This window comes from Ursus arctos, unplaced genomic scaffold (assembly GCF_023065955.2).
Source record: "Ursus arctos isolate Adak ecotype North America unplaced genomic scaffold, UrsArc2.0 scaffold_21, whole genome shotgun sequence".
Taxonomy (NCBI): Eukaryota; Metazoa; Chordata; class Mammalia; order Carnivora; family Ursidae; genus Ursus; species Ursus arctos.
This window is the reverse complement of record NW_026622886.1, coordinates 1,281,958-1,300,467: the sequence shown is the minus strand read 5'-3', so window position 1 is coordinate 1,300,467 and position 18,510 is coordinate 1,281,958. Positions and strand designations below refer to the sequence as shown.

The window sequence follows — 18,510 nt, the reverse complement described above, 5'->3', positions numbered from 1 at the left end:
GGTCCTGGAGGTGGGATTCAGGGGCTTTCCTTTTCTCCTTTGGCCAAGTTTTCTGTCTGTGGCCAGGAGACCCCCGCAATTAGAAGATACGTTTATACACAAGGGTGCAGCCACTTGCAGGGCGCCCGTGTCGTAGCTACTGATTTACTCATCATTGGTGTCCCCACGTCCCCTGCTCAGGGCTGGCCTGGGGTCCCTGGGGGCTTTCATCGGGGGTGGGGGCAGAATAGGGTGCACCACCCTCGGCAGAGCCAACTCAAATCCACCCCCTCCTCCCCCACCTGCACCCTATCTTCGCCCTTCTCCCTCTGCTCCCTCTGTGCGGATCTGGTGGTGCCTGCCGGCCCAGCGAGACCTGGAGCTGCCTGTTCACAACCAAGACTGTCCTGTCCTGCCTCCCCAAGCCGCATGTCCTCATGCTCAGGGTCCCTGTGGCTTGAGGGACCAGGAACCGTCCCTAATTTTGTTTCAAAGGGGAAGAGCACTCATTTAGAGTTTGCAGACTGGCTGGCAAGGTGGGCTTTTAAAAATGGCCACTTTACAGGGCACCTGGCTGGCTCCGTCGGTGGGGCATGTGATTCTTGATCTCAGGGTTGTGAGTTAGAGCCCCACTTGGGGTGTGGAGCCTACTTAAAATGAAGATTTTTGAAAAAAGTTTTTAAGGCTATTTTACAAATAAACAGGCTCAGAAAAGCAAAGTGATATGCCCCAAATAACAGCAGCAGAGCTGAAATTCAGAATAGGTTTCAAATTTTAAGTTCGAATTCCCTGAACAGTAAAAGTAGGCGGACCGTCCTTGGCCCTGGGGTCAGGATAGTGCCACATATTCTGTCTTTTAACCAACCAAACGCTTGGGTCTTCCCACCTCCCCACAGCTTACAGAGGCCTTGCAGCCCAGCCTGCCACTCATTCTAGCTCCCAGTATCTTGAGTACCTTCTGTATCCTCGGCTTGGGCTGGGTGCTTTGAGATATTATCTTATTTGAACTTCACGGAGGTGGAGGGGAAATGTTAACCCCATTGTACAGATGGGGAAACCAAAGTTTAGAGAAACTTCATTCAGCAAATATTTATTAAGTGTCTATTCTGTGTCAGCTGTGCCTCCTGCCCTCCCAATCTGCTAGGAAAGACAAACATTCCACAGACAAAAATAGAAAATGATGGATCATACTAAGTCATGTGACTGAAAAGACTGGGGAACTGGGAGAGACACGAGTGGAGGGATCAGGGAAGACCTGTCTGCAGGTGGCATTTAAGCTGAGACCAGAAGAGTAAACGGATGTGACTTGCCCTTAAGGCTTACACACAAGTTGGGCTCACAGCTGAGTCCTCCAGGTGGCTTGTGACCTCCGTCCACATGCCTCAGTTCCCCAGGCAGACACGGCCCATCCCTCTGGCCAGAGAGGTGAGGCACAAGGCGAGCAGTTATGAGAGGACCCAGCGTGAGTGGAATCTTGACACTCCCACCCTCTTGTCACTGAGGTTGAGACTAGGACGCCAAGAAGCCAGGAAAAGCAGAGGTAATTTGAACAGAGCCTTTGGCCCAGCTGTTGAATCTTTAGGCAAAGGCTTTGTGTCGGCCCTACCCCACCCCCTAAGCCCCCTTGGGGTCTCCAGGGGGCTGCTACAGGGTTACTGACCCTAGCCGTAGGTGCTGTTGATTGGTCAAGGAGTGAACATGTGACTGAACTGGGCCTATAAGGTCCTTCCCTGAAATTCATCAACTTGAGGTCTGTTTCTCCCTGGAAGTGACCTGCTCTAACCCTGCATTTTCTACTCTGCACACAGATGCTCCCACCCAAAGCAGAACTTTGTGCAGCTATGCGAGCATAGGGGATTTGGGCTCAAAATATGTCAAAGCTACAAGATCTTTGCCAAGGCTGTGGCAGGTAAGAACACAGGCTTTGGAGTTCCTCCTGGGTTCAAACCTTGCCTCCATCACCAATTCAGGGTGTGATCTTGGGCAAGTCACTGTCCCTATCTGGGCTTCTATTTTTTTATCTCTAGAATGGGACACCAGCTTCACAAGTTTCTTTTTTTTTTTTTTAATATTTTATTTATTTATGTGACAGAGAGATAGCCAGTGAGAGAGGGAACACAGCAGGGGAGTGGGAGAGGAAGAAGCAGGCTCCCAGCGGAGGAGCCCGATGTGGGACTCGATCCCGGAACGCCGGGATCACGCCCTGAGCCGAAGGCAGACACTTAAGGACTGCGCTACCCAGGCGCCCCACAAGTTTCTAAGATGGGGTGGGTGCTCAGCACTCGGCTGATGCACTGAGGTCATGGGGTAGAAGGAGCTACACAGAGATGAGCCCCTCCAGGCTTCGCAGCTGGATGGTGTGGGATGCAGCCAGGCTCCGACCAGCTGCGTTGCCTGGGTGAGTTACTCCACCTCCTGCAGTGATTCCTCTCTCCCTACAAGGTGAATGGGCTACACGGATCATGTGTGAGTGCCTCACACAAGGCACCTCTCCCTCCCACGTCTCTGGAGGACAAACCTCCAAAGCTGGACACATGCCTCCTTCCTTGACTGTACCCAACTACCAGACAGCCCTCATGCACCTCCCTGAGGCTGTGCCAGGCCGGCCCAGCTGGCAGCTCCTGATGTCAGCTGCTAATCCGGGAAAGCTGCCAGCCAGAGATAGGGACGAACGGCAAAGGAGATGGAAAACAGGTCTGGAGGTGGGTGCCCCCAGCCCCCAGCCAGCCCTTCCTGTGCTCTCATCGCTTCTTCAGCAAACCCTCCCAACCCCACAGGCTGATGCCTGGACGTGGTGGAGCAGGAGCCTCCGATCGTGAGCCACTGCCTCTCCGCAGCGAGAGCCGGGGCCGTGCAGCACGCCGCGCTCGGCCTCCTCCAGCTCCGAGGCTGCAGGTGTCTCCAAGCTGGGGGCGGGGGGACATCCAGTCAGGCTTGGATTCCAGGCTGACTGTAGCTGGTCCCATGTGGGCTGCAGAGAAAGCAGAGGAAGGAAGAATCTCAGTCAGTTGTCTGAGCCCAAGCCAGGGGCACTGTTCCTCACTGCTGTCCCGTCATCTCAGCCTCCCTGCACCTAGGATGTGTGTCCCATTTTACAGAGGAGGACACTGAGGCTCAGCAAAGTCATAGGTGACTTGTCCAAGATTTCACAGCTACTAAGTAGCAAATCTGAGATTACAGCCCAGACCTGGTGGGTCCTAAGCCCAAGCTCTTCTGCCGTGTCAGTCATCTCCTGGCCAAGGTGCTGGCGCTGCCTTGGCCCGTCCACATGGGGAGTATACCCCCACCTTCCACCTCCCCTGGGCCAGCAGGGGTCAGCCAGCCAGAGCAGCCACACCAAGGCCAGTCTGACATCTTCCCATGAACCGTCCAAGCCACCCTGACCAGCAGCAAGGAGGCCAGGCCCAGCTGCTGGCGTGGGCCAGGAAAAGACTGATCTTTGTCCCACACACAGAGCCAGAACCTTCACAGTGACTCCCACTGGTCAGATGTGTTAACTGAGGTTCAGAGAGGGCACGTGACTTCCTCCAGGCCATACTGCCTCCCCTCCCCACCCTCCTCCCAACCTCTTCCTTGGTCCACATCTAACCCTGGACCAATGTCTCTCTCCCTCCCTCATAGCATGTCCTCTCCTCCTGGGTGCCAGGGCCAGAGGCTTCGGACAACAAGGACCTTAGAAGCTATCACCTCTAGGCCCTCCTGGAATGGATGGGAGAGAGGCCCAGAGACGGAAAGGAGCTATCCAAGGTCACACAGCAAAATGAAATTCGGACTAAGGGATCATGCATCTCTATGTTTCCTATCTCCCTGAAGTCACATGGAAGCTGGGCGGCCCTTCACTCAGGGAAGGCACTGGCTGTTCCTACTCCTACCTGGACCATGAGCTATTCGCAAAAACCTGGGCTCACATGGAACCAGCCTCATCCCAGGTCCATCTCCAACTTGCTGTGTGTCCTCCTGCAAGACTCATCCCTCTCTGAGTCCCTTCTTCTTCATCAGTGCCATCACCTTCCTCACGGACTTGCCACTGCCTGCAATTTTACCATTAGAAAAGTGGATGGAGGGCAGAGAGAGAGGTATGTAGAGGCAGAAACTGGGGCTGGAAGTCAGCAGGGCCAGGCCAGTCAGGGCTGAAGAGCATGGCTGTCCTCCTGGGGTCTGAGTCCAGAACTGCTTTGACTCATGTCTGTGGCAGAGCTGGGCCACACCCCCAATCCCATTACTCTGTCTGAGAAGCTGATGGATTGAGCTCAAATCACCCTACCCAAGAGCCTTGCTGAGGCCCCAAGTGCGAGCCTCAGGGGTATGACCAGAGCAAGGGGAGGCACCCAAAGCTGGGACTGGAGTCCTGGGCCAGGAGCCAGTGTCCAGCCTACCAGTGACTCACTGCAGCCCTCTTTGCTCTGGGCATCAGTTTCCCCATCTGCCCAAGGACACTGGAAGTGTGGGTCTCAGTACTGATGTTCAGACTCCATAACACCACCAGGCCTTTGTCCATGCTTGGGCAAGCCCAGCCTTCCCTTCCCTCTCTTTTCTGCCTCACAAACCCCTAGTCATCCCTCCAGGCCCCAGTCAGCTGTCACCTCTGCCAGGAAGGCCTCACCAACACTCTTGGGGACAAGTTGCCTCTCTTGTATGATTCCACACCTTCTTCTGTAGGTGTCCAGCCAAGCCCAGTCCCGCCCTCACACTTGAGGGTGAGGAGCCAATGAATTACAACACATGAAACCCTTAGAACAGCACCAGGCGCAGAGCAAGCAGCCATATGTCCCAATCAATACCCTGGCAACCTGCCCTGTGTGTCTCCAGCCCCACCCTCTCCCCGAGCTCCTGACGCTTACCTGGCACCATCCCCTGGGAGGTCTCACAGGCATTTCACCTTAACCTGCCCAGAGGCTCCTGGTCTCCCCCAAACCTGCTCCTTCTCAGTCTTCCCCTCATGGTAAAGGGCCCCACCATCCCTCAGATGCTCAAATCAAAGCCCGATTCCCTGCTTTATCTCCCAGCCCCATCCAGTCCGTCCACAAATCCTATCAGTTCTAGAATCCAGCGGCTCCTTACTACCCCCACGGCCACCCCTGGTGTCTGAGCTGCTTCTGTGTCCTGCCTGGATAGTGGCAGCATCCCCCCCCCTCCAATTTCCTGTTTTTGCTCCACAGTCTGTCCTTCTCAAGACACCCTTTCAACCACCTACCATATCCCATGGCTCCCATCACGCTCAGAAACAAATCCAAACTCCTCACCACAACCTTTGACCTGCCCCCTCTGGACTCCCCCCACCACCAGGCTCTAGCCTCTTTGCCCTTGGGCTCCTCCTGGGTCACGCCCAGCTCCTTCCCATCTCAGAGCCAGTCCGTTGCTCTCCCATCCGCTGGAGTGCTGCCCCCCAGGCCATTCTCAGTGCCTGGCCTGCCCAATCCTTGGCACCTGGCAGCAGCTCACTAAATGGCTGCCGACCATGCTGGGATAGGGCGACAGGAACAGGGCCGGGTGTTGGCGGGAGTGCTGTGTCACCACCAGGTGGTGCTGCAGACACGTCCCTGGGCCGTGACCTCCTGTCCAGCCTCCAGATTTGTTCAGTCAGCAAAGCCTCCCCGCCTCCCTCCGGTGCCAGGCGGTGCTGTGGGGCACCAGCTGACCCGGCCCCCGCCCTGCCTTTCTTCCAGTGGCTATGGGCAGACGAGGGCAGGGGGATCCACAGAAGCCTGGGAGGGAGGGAGGGAGGGAGGGAGGCCTGGCTGCCTCCCATGGCCTGTACTTCAGGCTCTTTCTGGGGAGGGAGTACATGAGGGGGTGGGGTGGGAGAACGGGGGGGGGGGGGGGGCTCAGCCAGAGCAAGGTGTCTGGGATGAGTTCTGGGTTTGTATCCCCCTCTCCTCTAGTCTTCTGGCTGCTTCTGACAAGCCTGGTCCTGTCTCTGAGCCTCAGCTTCCTCATCTGTCGGCAGGGAATAAAGTGTGAGCAGGGACTGAAACCCTGTGTCAGGGAGCCGAGGTGGGCTGCTCTATCAGACTGAGGTGGAGGGGCTTTTGGGGGGACCTCCCAGTGATGGGTGAGTGGATGGTGTGTGCATCTGGGGGAGAGGAAGGTGGACAGGAAACTGGCTGCCCCCGGGGGCCTCCACCTCCTGCTGTATCTCCTGGGGAAAGTCTCTAGGGCCTCCCTTGCTTGTGTGTGTGTGTGTGTGTGAGAGAGAGAGAGAGAGAGAGAGAGAGAGAGAGAGAGAGAGAGACAAAGAGAAAGAGAGAGAGTGTGTGTGTGTGTGAGTCCCCAGATGTCTAGGTGAGTGTGAGTATGACTGTGTCCACACCTAGGAGCCCATGGGTGAGGATGGTCAGCCTCTCACCTTGGCAGAGGAGGCTCAGGAATTCCAGGGAACCAGGGGTTTTCACCTCCCTGCCAAGAGGGACCCTCAGGGCCTGGAGCGCCTGCTCAGTCGGTACCAGGGATGGTGCCCTAAGAGGACACTAGGGACCCCACTTCTGTTCCAGCCCCCAGGCATCATGTGTGTGTCTCTCTCTCTCCCCCCAAGAGCACCTGCGCTGCCTGATTTGCATTCACTTGCATTCAGACCCCCCAGGCCCTCCTTCCCTCAGATCATGGTGTCATTCTCATTCCTGGCAGCCCGGTCACGGTCACGGTCACGGTCGGTCACGGTCACGGAGGCTGCGGACTTCCTGTGGGTGAGGGGCCAAGGCTTATGTGGAGGGGGCCTGTCCCCGGCCTGCCCACTTCTTCATGGAGAGTCAGCCTGGCTCTTCCCCTCTTGAGAGATAGAGTTATTAAGCACTCACCGTGTGCAGATGCTTTATACACCTGTTCATTACATCTTCACTTTAAGGTATCTCTATGCCCATTTTACAGAAGAGAAAATTGAGGCTCAGAAAAACGAAGTGATTTGGCTCAGATCCCACAGTAAGTGGGACTGGAAGTCAGCTCTGACGGGCTTTCTGCAGACACACTGGGGTGTGGGTATGGGAAGGGGGGACACAGGCTCTCTTTCTTGGCTCCCTACGCTCCTGGTGACAAGCCACCTGCCTTGCCACCTGGCTCTTGGTCTTTTCACTCAAGTGACCGCTGGGGAGATGAGGGTGGTGGTGGTGGTGGTCGTAATGGCAGAAGACAAAGGGGCTGCTGAGGTTGTGGGGGTTCCTGAGCTGGTTCTGGCCTCTCTCCACACACTCACCCCTGTCCAGCTCGAGGGTTTCTCTACAATTCTTTCTCCCAGACCAGCTGAGCTAACTAACCCCCAACTCCTGATGGCCCAGCCCAGACACTGTCTGAAGAGGCCAACCTTCCAGGTCCAGCTTCAAGGTGAAGACTCAGTGACTGCTTGCTTAGGAATAATAATAATAATAATAATAATAATAATAATAATAATAATAATAATAATATCTGCCATGAGTTGAATATTCACTAAGTTCCAGACTGTGCTGAGTGCTTTTCAGGCAGTCTCTCAAAGCAATATTTCCAGCAACTAGAATTGCATCTTATTATTATCCCCTTTTTTCAGGGGAAGAAACTGAGGCACAGAGAGGTGAAGTGACTTACCCAAGATCACACAGCTAAGAAATGCCTTGGGCAGGTTTCAAACTGAGTCTATCTGGGTCTAGAGTCTGTGTCGCCCTGAAGTGAACAGTCAAGAAATGGATATTCTAAGGGCTTGTCCCCCCTAGTCGCTGTGGGCTGCAGAGGTGTCTTAGAGCACCAACCCCAGGCTTCGCTGGGCTGGGCAAGGTAGGTCCATCTCACCTCATGTGGACTGGAGGACAGAAGCACCCTGGATTCCAGCCACTGCACAAGTCACTCTTCCACTTTGAGCCTCAGTTTTCCCATTTGCTGAAGGAGGCCTCTGGCCTTGCTCGGCCTCCCAGGGCAGCTGTGAGGATGGAGTCAAGGCTGCCATTGTCAAATGGATTTTTCCAGTAGAACTTCATTTTCAACTACAATATTACCTGGAAGACCAACATATGAAACTGATAAAAGGGGTGTTTCGTCAGCATCCATTTCTAAGGTCAGGGTGCTGACAGGTCCTTAGTCTAAAGTCACTTGAGAGGGTAAGTGTGTGACACTTGTGATGGGACACACATCCTGCTTGGGGTGTTGGGGAGGGCCGTGGTGCTGGGAGCTACCCCAGCACCCAGTCTCTTCCTGCAGCTTGTCTGACCTACACAGCATCAAGGAAGCCTTGAGGCCTGAGGCAAAAAAACATTAAAAAAAAATGAATTTAAATTAAGCTCTGGTGACAGTTGTACAGCCCAGCTAGGGGTCCCAGGGGTCTACAGAGCCCATCTGATGGCCCCCGGCCCTGGCTGTGGGACCCTGGGCACATCCCTTGCCCTCTTTGGGCTTTAGAAGGCACAGGAGGCTGGGATCCACCTCCAGGGGCCCATCTGTTTACCTCAGCAGGTCTGGAGTTGGTGATCAGAGACACGTGGCCGATGACCTGGCTCCTCACAGCCCCTCAGAAGCCTGGTGGGTGCAGCGACAGAGTGTGTGTGGAGAAAACCTTCAAGGACCCGCCTGGGGACTCAGCTGGGATGTGGGAAACAGCTAGGATGAGGTGAGGTGGGGTGGAGAGGGGGCAAGGAGCTAAGCATGCCCTGAGAGTTTAAAAATAAATCCTGTCTGAGGGCTGTTAGGTCCAGCCAGCCCCAGCTTCCAGGTCCTGGTGACATCACCAGGGCACAGGATGTCCTTGGCAGGGCCTGGGGGTGGCAAGGCGGGGGCGGAGGGGGTCCTGATTTGTCCTTTCTGTTATTTGTGTTTGGGGGGAGCCAGCCTGGGTTGTCCCGGACAAGAGGGGCTGCTGGGGATCCCTCCTCACCCAACACTTGAGAGCATTCCCTTTTGCATCTGAGAAAACTGAGGCCCCAACTTGGAGAGATTTGGCAGGTCCAGAACTTGAGGCCAGCAGCGCTAGCTCTCAGGTAGTGCTTCTTGAAGTCTGGTGAGCATGGGACGGGGGACCATTCGGGGAGAGGTCTCACTTGGATGAAGGGCAGGGGAGGCACAGAATGACCAAATGCCTAGCACAGTACTTGACATTGTTCAGAACGAACAAGTTCCTCCTGACCATCCTTTGCCTCTGCGTCTTCCTCGGACCCTGAGGAGGGACTGGCAGGGATTAGTGCTGTCCCCATTTTATAGATGAGGAAACTGAGATCCAGGAGATGGAATCACATACTCTAGTCCTCACAGCCAGCATATCATGGCCATCTGGGACGGGGTCCAGTATCCCCTGGCAGTCCCCAGCTTGAGATGCTAATAGGGAGGAAGCTAAGGTGGAGCCAGGGTGGGTGTAGGGGCTGGGGGAAAGGGGCTGCCGTGAGGTTACAGGGAAGGGCTGGAGAGGAGACCCTGCTGCCTCCACTGTTGGGGGTCCCCATCTGTTGGGCCTCCCTCCCATTGCTCTCTCTCCTCACCCCTCCTCTATGGGCTTCCTGCCCCCTTGCACTCAGGGCAAAGTCAGGCCTTGCTTGGTCAAGGCTTTCCCTGCATATCCAGCCTCGTCTCTCATCACATCACGTACTTGACACACTCTAAGCCTCAGCCTCAAACTGCTTCTAGATCCCTACAGCGATTGCTATTTCAGGCCTCTGAGCAGTTGAACAAGCTGTTCCTGCCGCCTGGAATGGCCCCTCCTGTGTCTTCCTGGGGAACTCCTATTCACCCTGCGCAGTTCAGCTCTGAGCTGTCCGTGCCCATCAGACCACCACCCTCATCCTGACGGATTGCTGTTTGCTGCCCACCTCTCTCCTAGACCCCCAACTCTTTTAGGGCAGGAACTGTATTACATTCCCTTTCTGTGCCAGTGTCTAGCTGGTGCTTGGATGAAGGAATTCAACTGGGTCCTGAGCCTGCTCGTTTCAGAACGCCAGGGACTTTGTTCAAGTCACATCCTCTCTCTGAGCCTTGTAAGGTGGGGACAAGGATCACTTGGCAAGGTGTTGGAGAATGGTGGGATCTCCTGTGCCCCTTAGTAGGTATTAAAGGGCTTCACCGGTGTGGGGGCTATTGTTCAATGGCCACAATTCAGTCAGTCTGTGGCCACAAACCCCAGTCTAACGTCCCCCCCAGGGTAGGTCCCCACTTGCTCTGGCGGGTCTTTCCACCCTGCCCATCAAATCAAAGCAGGGGCAGTCCCAACCTGCCATCCTCTTGCTGCTTTCTTGCTCCCTCCCCCCAAAGCAACCCCAAGACAGTTCCCAAACCTCAGAAAGCCCAAGATTCCCCTAAGGAACCTGTTTCAAATGCTGAGTCCCAGGCCTCATCACCAGAAGGCCCACTCAGAGGGGCCTGATGTGGAATTCCAGAATCAGCCCTGTTAAGCAACCGCCCGGTGGCCCCGACCCAGCTTTAGGAGCCTCCTGAGTGCAGCATGGAAGCCCAAGATGCTGCCCTGACCTGGGGCAGGGAGGGAGAGCCAGTGCCATCATGGAGGGGCTGGGGGCCGGGAACGATCTCGGCTGGTAGCTGCCTGTAGCCTTTCCTCCATTTTCCAGGGCGAGGCGAGCAGGCCCTAAGCTAGGGGCTTGGGCAAGGGGCTTCCTCGGCCTACGGGCCAAAGGCGGAGCCCGGGGCGGCCAGCGCCGGCCGCACACGGTGCGCGTGCGGGCCCCCAGGCCGGCCCCGCCACCGCCTCCCTTCAGAGCCGTCTGCTGGGGAGCCAGACGCGGATATAAATAACAGCGAGGCCAGGCCGGATGAAGTAAGTGCGAGCGGAGGGAGGCAGGAACCGCCGCCGGGGAGCGGGGGAGGCAGACGCGCGCGGCGGGAAAGGGGCGGCGCCGGCCCGGGTGACCTTGGAGGTGGAGGGCGGGGGCTCCGGGCCCGGAGGTGTGACGTCGGCCCGCCCGCGGGAGCGCAGGGGCGCCGCGGGGGGCCAGGGCCGGGGCCTGGCCCGGAGGCTCGAGGCGCCCAACGCCGGCCCTGGGGAGCCGGCCAGGGGCTCTGGGCTGGGAGGCTCGCCACCCATGAGCGGCCTCGGCCCCGCGCACGCCCCGTCCGCTCTGAGCCTCGCTCTGTCCTTGTGTGCGCTCGCGCCCAGCTCCCCCGGCCCCCCTACCTCCCCGGCCAGCACCCGCGGCTCGGCGGGCGCGGAGGGGGCAGTACTGGCGTCAGAGGACGGAACAGCCCGGCTCTTCCTAGGAGGGGCCGCCCCCATCGGCTGCCCTCCCCCGCCCCGCCCCCCGCGCCGTCCGTTACGTAACCCTTCCCCCTCTGCCCCCTCCCGCTTCCGCTGGGGTTGGGGGCCAGGAAACAAGAGGTCCAGGCCCCTCCCTGGGCGCGGTCCTGAGTGGCTCAGCAACCTCTCCTGCTGCTTAACGCCCAAGGGGAAACTGAGGTCGTTGTCTGGCGGGGCTCAGTGAGGTGGGTCCCTGCGCGGAAGGGAGCCAAGACTGTGATGGGAGCCTAAGCACCGCCTCGGGTCATGACTTCCTGCTCTGTGCTAAGCTTCCCTCCCCGGCCGGGACCTTAGGGCCCGCGGAGGTCCCGGGCTGCGGGAGCCTTCCACGGCTGCTCCCCCCACTCCACTGTGCCTGGGCCACAGTGTATCCTGAATTCTAGTCAGGCAGTGGTACTCAGTGGTGACTGGTTCCTCCCTCTACCCCAACGGGTGACCTTGGGTAGACTTTGCCTCTCAGAGCCTCAATATCCCCACTTTTTTTTTTTTAAGATTATTTATTTATTCGACAGAGAGACAGCCAGTGGGAGAGGGAACACAAGCAGGGGGAGTGGGAGAGGAAGAAGCAGGCTCATAGCGGAGGAGCCTGATGTGGGGCTCGATCCCATAACGCCGGTATCACACCCTGAGCCAAAGGCAGAGGCTTAACCGCTGTGCCACCCAAGCATCAGTATCCCCACTTTTAAACACGGACTGCGCATGGGCCCTCCTTCTAGTGTTGTAGGGAAGAACGGAGGCATGTCAGCACGGGCTGAGTACTTAGCAAGGTAACTGTGAACTGTCCTAATTCTCCCCTAATCCCCTCCCAGGATCTGGCCCAGTGCAGGACCCAAGCCCAGCCTGGGCTCCATTGGGCCAGTCCGCTCCCCGTGGACCTTGGCCTATGCCCAGCGAGCACATGGTCCAGGCCTGCCCTGTGGCCTGGCCCACAGCTGCAGGCAGGGCTGGTCCTGGAGGGCCATGCAGCACAAGGGGCCTTGCCTGGTACCTTCTAAGAGCAGATTTTGGGATTAGAGAAGTATCTACTCAGGCCCTCTGTGTGCTGCTCAGACTCAGTGGGAGCCCCTGTCTCTTCATCGCCAAACAGGGACGATCACCCCCCACCCCACCAGTTTCTGGGCCGGGACCGTGAGTCCAGGGCTTTATGCTCATTCTACGTTCCAACAGGTTAGAATTGGTGTCCTTTTACAGTTGAGAAAACCGAGAGGTGGAGCAACTCCTCCAGGTAGGGTGACCAACTGTCGCGGTTTGCCTCAGACTGAGGGGTTTCCTGGGACACAGCACTTTTACTGGGAAAACTGGGAGTCACCGGCCTCCAGGACACACACCTCACAAGGTACCGTATCTGAGTCCAAAGTCTGGCAGTCTGGCTCCAGACTGTATTTCCCTCTATCAGTATGTGCTAAATGAATGAATACATCCCTCCCCACAACTGTCCCTCAGCCTTTGCTGGGCACCTTGGCTCATATATCGGGATACAGTTTGGACTCTGCCGGAAGTGTCCTGGGGGAAGTGAGTATGGTCTCTGGGTTCGGCTGCTGGGTTTCTAGGATCCCCCTCAGGCCCTCCCTGGTTCACCTTGACCTGAGGGAACCCGCAGGGTCTGCCGCACGGGGCTCTTACCCTTTTTCCTACAGGGGTGAGGAGCCACTTGCCCCTAATACCAGCCGTGTCACTTTGCTTGCTGAAGTTCAGTCCTCACCTATAAAATGAGGGAGATAAAACCTGCCTTCGGTTGCTGCAGGAATTCGGGGAAATGTAGGTAAAGCTCCTGGCACAAAGGAAGCCCTCTACAGCAACGTTACTGCTGCTTATTAATGTGGTAATTATAGCCAACTACTCCAACAAGCACGTCCTCCGTGAGGGGAACTGTCTTAAATACCCTCCATGCATTCAAGCCCAAAGAAGGAGGTGCCATCTTTCAGGTGAAGATCTGAGTTTCAGAGAGGTTGTGACCAGCCGAAGGTCATGGCAGCAGGGGGCAGGGCCAGCATTTGCAGGGGCTGGGAACTCACAGAACTTAGCTCAAGTGGTGGCAGCCAGGAGTGTTCCGGGGGAAACTAAGGCATACATTAGGGAAGGATTGCTGAGGCCCTCGCAGGGCGCCAGCCCCCCTTGTCTCCCTCCCAGACAAGCTGTTCCTCTCCTTGCCCAAGGTGGCATGTCAGGTTGTACAGACAGGCCCTTTGCTCTGGCCAGGAAGCTCCCCGCCCCCAGTCGGCCGGCTGCCCGTGCCCTCTGCCAGCTACTGTTCCCTGTCGGCCAGCCAAGCCGTGAAGCAGTCCAGGACATTGTGTCCAGAGAGAGGGCCAAGCAGGCCCCCCTACCGGTGGCCGATGACCTCCCGCCCTGCCCCTCTGGGCCTCAGGCCAGCCTGGCCTCTCCCCCGCCCTGGCACAAGCGGGAGGCCAGAGCTGCCCTCCCAGAAGCCAGGACAGTGCCTCACCACCTCCTGCCACCCTGCGAGCCCTGCTTAAGAGGGGTGCCCCTGCTGCAACCCGGGCCCTCTCCTTGGAAGGCAGCCCTAATTCCAGAGGGGTGGGCTCCCTAGGGGGCCTATCAGGAGAAGCCAGGTGGGCTCCTGAGAAACCCGTTTTCCTGCCCTGGGCCTTTCTGCTCTTCCTGTCCCCAAATCCAGCTGAGCCGAGGTGAGCGGCCCCCTCGGGCAGAGCGATGACTGTGGGGGGGTGCTCAGTGCCCGTGTGAGCTGGGCTCAACACTGTTTCCACACCTATGGCCAAGGAAGCTGAGCTGCAGAGAAGAGGGCCCAAATCTGGAAAAGCCACACAACACAGCTGAGGCTGCCCCACGTGGACAGGAAGGGGCTGAAGGGCAGCAGCACCTGGGAGGGGCCGTCTCCGAGGGGCGGGGGCACCCCTCTGATTTTAGTTGAACTGCCCCTGGCTCCGAGCCCCTTTCCCTCACTTCCCCCCACCTAGTGCTTCTGCCTTGTCACCGGTTTTGTTTCCCTGAGCATATTTCTCCACATGGCTTTTGTTTGCGTATCAGCTGTATTGTTGATCTTGCCCATGAGAACAGGAGCCTGGTGAGGGCAGGGACCGTGTTGTCCCTGCTGCATCTCCAAAGCCAAGAACACAGGGTTTTGCACAGAGTAGGTCAATCTATATTTGTGGAACGGACAATCGAGTATTGGCTGTGCCTTTTAGTGTCCAGAATCAAAAAAAGGAATATATCCGTCACCCCTAAAAGTTTCCTTGTTCCCATTTTTAATCCCTTTCTCCAGTCTCTTTCCCTCCTCCTCTCCTGTCTCAGGCAACTACTAATCTGCTTTCTGTCGCTACAGGATGAGTTTGCATTTTCTAGAATTTTCTATAAATGGATTCAAATAATATGTTGGGGTTTTTTGTTTGTTTTGGTCTTTCACTCATTTTAATATTTTGAGATTGATTCATGTATCAGAAGCTCATTTCTTTTTATTGTTGTGGAGTATTCCATAGTGCGGTGTCCTGGAGTTTGTTCAACCCTTCACCCCTCAAAGGACATTTGGGTTGTTTCCCCTGTGGGGCTAACACATAAAGCTGCTGTGAACATTTGTGTACAGGTCTTTGTATGGACATTCATTTCCTTATGGGCAAATAATTAGGAACAGAATGGCTGGATCCCATTGTCTGTGTGTGTTTAACTTCTAAAGAATCTTCCAAATTATTCTATGAAGCGGTTATAACATTTTGCATTCCCACCAGCAGTGTATGAAAGTTGCTAATTCCTCCACATCATCATTAACACTTGGTATTGTCAGTTTTTAAAATTTTAGCTGCTTTAATAGGTGTGTTTATTGTGGTGTTAGTTTGCATTTTTCTAATGACTACTGAACAGTTTTTCATGTGCTTATTTACCACTCATGTATCTTTTTTAATTTTTTAATTATTTATTTATTTATTTTTAAAGATTTTATTTATTTATTTGACAGAGAGACAGCCAGTGAGAGAGGGAACACAAGCAGGGGGAGTGGGAGAGGAAGAAGCAGGCTCCCAGCGGAGGAGCCCGATGTGGGACTCTATCCCGGAACGCCGGGATCACGCCCTGAGCCGAAGGCAGATGCCTAACGACTGCGCTACCCAGGCGCCCCCTCATGTATCTTTTTTTAAAGATTTTATTCATTTATTTATTTAGAGAAAGAGAGTAGGGGGAGGGGGGAGAGAGAAATCTTAAGTAGACTCCAAGCCGAGCACAGAGCCTGACATGGGGCTCAATGCCATGACCCCGAGATCACAACCTGAGCTGAAATCAAGAGTCAGACACCCAACTGACTGAGCCACCCAGGCACCCCGCATTCATGTATCTTTTTTGTGAAGTGTCTGTTCAGATCTTTTGCCCAGTTTTGTATTACGTTGTTTTCTTACAATTGAGAGGTGTTTTGGTTTTTTTTATTACTTAATTGTTTTTTTAAGTGATTCTTTTTTTTTTTTTAAGATTTTATTTATTTATTTATTAGAGAGAGAGAGAGCACAAGCAGAGGGAGAAGCAGGCTCCCAGTGGGGAGCGTGCCGAGCAGGGAGCCAGATGCTGGGCTCAATCCCAGGACCCTGTGATCATGACCTGAGCCGAAGGTAGACGCTTAACCGACTGAGCCACCCAGGCGTCCCTGTTTTGTTTTCAGATATAATTGGCCTATAACATTATATTAGTTTCAGGTGTATAACATAATGATTTGATATTTGTATATATTGCAAAATGATATAATTGAGTTTGTTTTGAAAGTTCTTTATAGATTCTGTATAAAACACTTTGATCAGATACATATAATTTGCGAATATTTTCTCCAAGTCTGTGGCTTCTTTTTTTCTCTTACAAGTGTCTAAGGGAGATTTTATTATTATTATTTTGCTAAAGTTCAGGGTACCAGTTTTTTCTTTTATGGATCATTTTTCAGGAGTCATATCTAAGAACTCTCTGCCTAACTCAAGATCACAAAGGTTTTCTCTTCTGTTTTCTTTTAGACGTTTTTAGTTTTAGTTGTATATTTCTGTCCTTGGGATATCTCTGTGGCTTCTCGAAGGGGTCATCCTTACTTGCTATGCCCCTGGCTCTCACTCGTCCACTTCTGAGTTTTGTTCCTCTCCTCGCCTCTCTGCTGACTGCCTGGAGCCCCCCAGTGCTCAGTCTGGGTGTCATCTTACCAACCCACGCTGGAGCACTTGGCCTGTGTTCTGTGCCTAACTCCTCACTCACCAGCTTCTGTCAATGCTCTGAAGGGCCTTCCTGGGCTGGGTGGGAGCCTCCTCTGGGCACTTGTGTCTCCCTGGTCTTCCTTCTGGCATGGACCTGATCAAGGGGTTAAAGTCATAACAACCTGGGTCTGTCTTCCATCACCAGACGTATCCCCCACTTCCTCCAGCAAGCCCATGTGCTGGGCCTCTCCTGTGTCCAGCTCAGGGCCTGGCACAAAGGAGGGGTTCCAGGAAGGTTTGTTGACTGTGTAAGAGAACAGTGTCTCAGTCTCTCTGCTAGCCACAGACGGGGCAACCTGGGGGTGAGAGAGAGACAAATCTCACGTTTAAGATCAAATCCCAACTCCCCACCTGGGCTCTGGGGCCCATGAGGTGGCCCCGAGGACCTCTCTGACCTGATCTTGTGCTACTGGCTCTTGTTCACTGCTGGCCTTTTCGTTCCTTAAGCACACCAGGCTTGTCCCTGCCTTGCCCTTGGAAGGGGCTGACCCATCTGCTGCTCACTCTGCTAATTCTCTTGTAATTCAGGTCGTAGATTGAGAGCCCCCTCCTTGGGAAGGTCCCTTCTTTCCCTGACCAATCTAAAGGAGCCACTTGGTCACTAGTTACTGTCGTTGGTTATAATTGTCTTAAAGACCCATCCTCACTGTCTGACGTTTTCTCATTTATTTGTGGTTAATCGAACATGGTCTTTAGGGGAGTAGGGATTTTTTTCCCTGCTGTTCACCCTTGTTTCCCTCATGCCTGGAACAGTGTACAGCACTTATGGGGGCTCCATGTTGTATGGTGAATATTGAATATTGAGTAGAGCCAATCAGGGCAGAGCTAGCCAGAGGACCCAGCTGTCTGAGTGGCTGGCCCAGGCCTCTTCTTCGCCACAGCCCTTCTCCTTACTCAGCCGGCCACATCCCAGCAGTATTCTGATCAGGTCCTCGTGCCTTGGGCAGGGGTGGGGGGGTCTCAGCCAGTAGCCATGTGGTCCTGCCCAGGGCCTAGCCTATCACTCTTCCCTCCCCTCCCTGGGAAAGGTGCTATAGCACAGGGTCCTCACCAAGTCTTGGGAGCCATTGAGACAAGAGGAAGTGTTGGCCCAGGGAGTGGTCTAGCTGGCCAGGGGCCCTTGTACAAGTGGGACAAATGTCAAGAGGGAAGAGGGGTGTTCAAGGTTACACAGAAAGTGAGCAGCTGTGAGGACCAAGAGCCCTCTTCTCTTGCTGGCAGGGACATTCCCCAAATTAAAAACCGGGGGATCAGTAGGTTCCTTCCTATTGCCGGGGGGCTTGGAGACTTCCTGGCTGGTTCCAGCCTGTCCTTAGGCCCTGCCCAGGCAGGACTGGGCCAAACTGGCCAGGCCCAAGGGGAGGAGGAGGGAGGGCGAGAGTGTGCCCCTCCGCCCCTGACTCACTCAGAGGACCAGACGGTGGCATCCCCTTGGCCTCTGGGCGGGTCCTGACTCAGGCAGGCAGTGACCAACGGAGCAGGGTTCTCCTGCCACCGTGACTCACACCCACCCGCCCATCTTTGCTCTAGAGGGAAACTCCCAGGAGGTTTCGGGGCGCGGGTCAAGGGCCCGTCCCATCCCAAGGCTGAAGCCTGGGCCTCTGAAGAGGACAAGGGCAATGAGCATACTTTGTTGCATGGGGGGTGGGGCATTGCTGGGGACAAGCAGCCTCCCACCTTGGCTGAGGGCAGAGCAGGCCAGCCCAGCCTTTGCTCGAGGATGGAGTCTCCTTTTGTGCCCAGCCTGGTCCTGCTGCTGGCAGGGTTGGGTTTCGGGCTGTTTGCTGATTCAAGGAAGCCTCCGGGAGCAGGCTGGCTGGTGGTATTTGAGGACGGACAGGAACAGCCCCGGTGAAGGTGACACTTGTTCCTCGCTCTGGGCCGGCCCCTGTGTGCAGCATTTTCCAGTCACTATTTCGTGTAATTTTCACGAGTACAGTTATTGTCCCCATTTGAGAAGTGAGGGGACGGAGGGGCCAGCGTAGGTGAGGTGGTTTGCTTGAGGCCCCCCAGCGAAGAAGCAGCAGGGCCGGGATTGGAACCCGCGTCCCCTCTGGGGGTAGAGGAGTCTCTTCCCTGATGGCTCCCCTGGGGAGGGCCCTGGCCGTGCTTTTCTCCCTCCCTGACAACTGGGGCTTTCTCTGCCTCCTG

General features: G+C 55.4%; 2 long non-coding RNA genes across 3 annotated transcripts; one reads left to right on the top strand and one right to left on the bottom strand.

Moving 5' to 3' along the window:
* Positions 1-2,592: 2,592 nt before the first annotated feature.
* On the top strand, positions 2,593-5,967 carry LOC130544466 (uncharacterized). Its single transcript, XR_008960753.1, has 2 exons — positions 2,593-2,681; positions 3,601-5,967. It is a non-coding gene; the product is annotated as an uncharacterized LOC130544466 (long non-coding RNA).
* Positions 2,675-11,022, bottom strand: LOC123002272 (uncharacterized). Of its 2 annotated transcripts, XR_008960752.1 has the most exons (4): positions 10,387-11,022; positions 8,381-8,514; positions 7,732-7,934; positions 2,675-2,950 (listed from the first exon to the last, which is right to left on the bottom strand). It is a non-coding gene; the product is annotated as an uncharacterized LOC123002272 (long non-coding RNA). The 2 variants fall into 2 exon arrangements; XR_006412015.3 differs by lacking the exon at positions 10,387-11,022 and having other exon boundaries at positions 8,381-8,600.
* Positions 11,023-18,510: the final 7,488 nt, after the last annotated feature.